Consider the following 4,870-nt stretch of genomic DNA (forward strand, 5'->3'; position numbering starts at 1 on the left):
CATACAGGTTGTTTAATTTAATTATTTTATATATCTGTTTCTCTTCTTTTACTGTTATGTTATTGTACTAATGTACCAATTGTGCAAAAAACGTTTTTCAGTAAAATGGCCTGGTGGTTACGGTGTGCGACTCACAGTTTGTGAGTTTCAGGTTCAAATCCCATCATTGAATATGCTCACTCTTTCAGCTATGCAGGTGCTATAGTGGGATGGTCAGTTGCACTTTTTGTTGTTAAACAGTAGCCCAAGAGTTGTTGGTGGGTGGTGTTAACACTAGCTGCCTTTCCTGTAGTCTGTCACTTCTAAATTAAGGATTGGTAGTGCAGACAACCCTCGAGTAGCTTTTTTTAATTGAACCTGCTCCTTGGCACTGACTTCACAGGTTGTCTTGTTAACTATTAACTATGACTTTTACCAGTTCATTTGCAGTACAGTTTTAAGCTTATGAACATGTAACGAGTGTAGAGAGAATAAAAGAAGAGACTGAAATATTTTTATAGCCAAAAATAATTGAACATGTTTGGTTTTCACATTTCTACACACATTCAGTGGTCACTGTATGCTGTATTAAAATAATTTTGTAGTCTCATCATATAATTAAAGTCCATTTTACCACATCTGGTCTTGCTCTGTATGTTGATTATGCATTTTTACAATAGGCCTGCAGCTTACTTTCCATTGCAGAAGGCTCTGTTGTTAGCCTGTCATGTCCGAATCACACCTCTCCTCCCTGCATGCTTTTCAGTATCCATTTCAACGGTTCAATCACATAAATATTCATAGATGCTGTGTCTAGCAACTTGACCAGTATGTTTTTGTATGGAATAGCATGATTACATGTTTCAGATTCCAGCTGCTTGAGGTATGTTATGGTTGAATGGGTGTTTTTTGGAAGTTAATTTGGTACACATGGCTTGTGTCACTTTTCTAGAAAGAAATTCTTTTTGATTATGTTGTATATCATTGCCTGAAATAATGGACAGTTTTTGCCACTGAGATTTATATTTGTGAATTCTTACCTGTTGCAAAACACTGTGCTTTGCTAGCCACTGCTATGAAACACTTTTTGCAAGTCTCATCCTGGATGGTCCAGGTTTCCCAAGTTGATCCATATTCCTTTTTTTTTTTTCAAATGGCATTGATTACAAGGGATATCTTTTTCTTAAATTCTGAATTCCCAATCTCAACACATTTCTATGAACTGGTGAATGGTCCAAAATCAGTCAAGTTTTGATGACATCACATTTTGATGTCAAAATCTAGTTTGATATATTTCTTTCCACCATGACTTTATATTGGCTACGGTTGTCATGTAACTTGCTGACTTTCATATTTGAAAATGTTTTAATATAACATACTCAACCCACTGTATATTCAATTTCTACTTATTTAACATAATAAGTTGTATCTAAGGAAGATTTTTGAATTCAGATAAAATAATTCAAGCTTATGTGATTTACATTCTTGTAGTTTCAATCCCAGTATGCAAAATCTGATTATTCTAAGAACTTGTGAGTGAAAGCAAACTATAAAAAGTGTTAAAAAAAAGTAGTGAAAGAAGTCAGAATGTCATTGATAAAACAAGGATATTTTTGACAGTTTAAAAATCCATATATATATATAAAACAGTGTGGTTTATCTGTGTGTGTGTCTCTGTCTGTCTGGAGTCACAAGTTTTGTTAGGAATTGGTTGAACCAATTTCAATAAAACATAGAGGAACTCTGGTGGACCTTCTAAGTATTATAGATAAATAAATTGACCAATAACTTAAATTTGGCAGCTATTTAAATATTTTCTGCCTTAATTCCATGAATGAGGGCTCAGGTTCTTAGCAAAATAAGTGAAGCCAGTGCCAAATGGAACTGATGCTAAATGTGTTGTGTGGGACAGATGGTTTACGTTCTATGGCTCAAAATAATGGGAGGGGATGGCCCACACCCCATTTATAAGGTTACTTTTTTAAGCCTAACATTTTTGTGTACCTCTGGTTGTCTAACTTAAAATAGCTACACAAATGGTTAACTGATGCTAAATGTGTTGTGTGGGACAGATGGTTTATGTTCTATGGCTCAAAATAATGGGAGGGGATGGCCCACACCCCTTGATAGCAATATAAAATGTTACATGAAACCTTGAGCACCATGACAGAGGAAATCACGTTTATTATTTTTTTTCATCTTCTACAACAGAAGGTGTTTATGTAATTCATTACCGTCCCATCCGCTACAACAGTTTAGTAGCGAGTAGCCTAAATCTTCATTTAGATAATATAAACATCGGAAATACCCCTATTACTTTTAATAACTTATTAAATTAATACAAAATCTTGACCTAGCTTAATGGTTTTTATTATAAGAAATGACCACACGTTTCTCACCTTGTACTTTTCAACTGACGTTCCGTAATCTCCAATCTTTACTGTCCAATCTGAAGTGAGCACGCAGTTCCGAGCAGCTAAGTCTCTACGGTACAAGAAACTTTATTTTAAATGTTAATCGTAACTCAGTTGTCTCCATATAATTTCTAATGATCAGTTGTGTAGCTATTTTAAGTTAGACAACCATTGGTATACAAAAATGTTAGGCTTAAAAAAGTAACCTTATAAATGGACCAAGGATAAGTAAAGCCAAGCCTAGGTTTAAATCTCTTTGAAACTGGTAATTTTTACCAAGAGGACCAAGGATAAGTAAAGCCAAGCCTAGGTTTAAATCTCTTTAAAATTGGTAATTTTTACCAGGAGGACCAAGGATAAGTAAAGTCAAGTCTAGGTTTAAATATCTTTAGAACTGGTAATTTTTACCAGGAGGACCAAGGATAAGTAAAGCCAAGTCTAGGTTTAAATTTCTCTAAAACTGGTAATTTTTACCAGGTGGACCAAGGATAAGTAAAGCCAAGTCTAGGTTTAAATTTCTTTAAAACTGGTACTTTTTACCAGGAGGACCAAGGATAAGTAAAGCCAAGTGTAGGTTTAAATCTCTTTAAAACTGGTAATTTTTACCAGGAGGACCAAGGATAAGTAAAGCCAAGCCTAGGTTTAAATCTCTTTAAAACTGGTAATTTTTACCAGGAGGACCAAGGATAAGTAAAGCCAAGTCTAGGTTTAAATCTCTTTAAAACTGGTAATTTTTACCAGTAGGACCAAGGATAAGTAAAGCCAAGCCTAGGTTTAAATCTCTTTAAAACTGGTAATTTTTTATGGTTGGAAATAAGCACTGTAAACCATAAATGTTTCAGTTTTGTATTCTAAAGATTTTATGTTAATTATAAAATCACACAAGACATTGAGGTTAAAATATTGAAAAACAAGGAAGCAGAAAAGTGTTATATTATTCTATTAAGTAGTGGAGTCTATTAATCTCAAACCCAGATGAATGGAACTGGAAATTAGTTTCCATCTGTTTCAGAAGGAACCCAGGCTTAGTTGATCTTGCATTTTTGAATATTGTAGGATGACTACTACTGCCTTGGTGATACAGCTATTCCTGTCCGATGGTGCTCACCAGAATCGTTACTGTGTACGGAAACCTCAATTAAAACAAAAGAATTGACGAAAGAAGCGAATATTTGGTGAGTTCCGTATTTTAACCATTTTTGGAAAGTCTGGATTGATGTGTATTAGTAAGTACTGTACCCTTTTTACCTTACCTTTGGAAAGTCTGAATAATGTGTATTGGTAAATACTGTACCCTTTTTACCTTACCTTCGGAAAGTCTGAATATTGTGTATTGGTAAATACTGTACCCTTTTTACCTTACCTTTGGAAAGTCTTGATAATGTGTATTAGTAAATACTGTACCCTTTTTAACTTACCTTTGGAAAGTCTGAATATTGTGTATTGGTAAATACTGTACCCTTTTTTACCTTACCTTTGGAAAGTCTGGATAATGTGTATTAGTAAATACTGTACCCTTTTTAACTTACCTTTGGAAAGTCTGAATAATGTGTATTGGTAAGTACTGTACCCTTTTTACCTTACCTTTGGAAAGTCTGAATAATGTGTATTAGTAAATACTGTACCCTTTTTAACTTACCTTTGGAAAGTCTGAATATTGTGTATTGGTAAGTACTGTACCCTTTTTACCTTACCTTTGGAAAGTCTGAATAATGTGTATTGGTAAATACTGTACCCTTTTTTACGTAATATTTTGAACAGTGATGACAGTATATGGTAAAAGTTTTTATTAATTACACCACCAGTAACAAACTTTTCTTTCAAATATTAGTGTTTTCAGAATGTTTTTAAAACTTACTCTTTTCTCTAAAAGTATTCAGTGTGAGTCGTGTGTAACATTTTTTGTGTTATTTGTTGGATGTAAATATTAGTATGTTTAAATGTGCAGTTTTAGTGATATTACAAGTGTCAGATATTTAGTAACACACACATCAGTCAGTTTTGGTTACTTAATATCTGACACTTGTAATATCACCAAAACTGACAGGTGTGTGTGTTACTTAATATCTGACACTTGTAATATCACCAAAACTGACAGATGTGTGTGTTACTTAATATCTGACACTTGTAATATCACCACACACACATCTGTCAGTTTTGGTGATATTACAAGTGTCAGATATTAGTAACACACACACACACACACACACCTGTCAGTTTTGGTGATATTACAAGTGTCGATATTAAGTAACACACACATCAGTCAGTTTTGGTGATGTTACAAGTGTAGGATATTAAGTAACACACACATCTGTCAGTTTTGGTGATATTACAAGTGTCAGATATTAAGTAACACACACACCTGTCAGTTTTGGTGATATTACAAGTGTCAGATATTAAGTAACACACACACCTGTCAGTTTTGGTGATATTACAAGTGTCAGATATTAAGTAACACACACACCTGTCAGTTTTGG

The sequence above is a fragment of the Limulus polyphemus genome, unplaced genomic scaffold, assembly GCF_000517525.1.
Source record: "Limulus polyphemus unplaced genomic scaffold, Limulus_polyphemus-2.1.2 Scaffold6501, whole genome shotgun sequence".
NCBI classification, from domain to species: domain Eukaryota; kingdom Metazoa; phylum Arthropoda; class Merostomata; order Xiphosura; family Limulidae; genus Limulus; species Limulus polyphemus.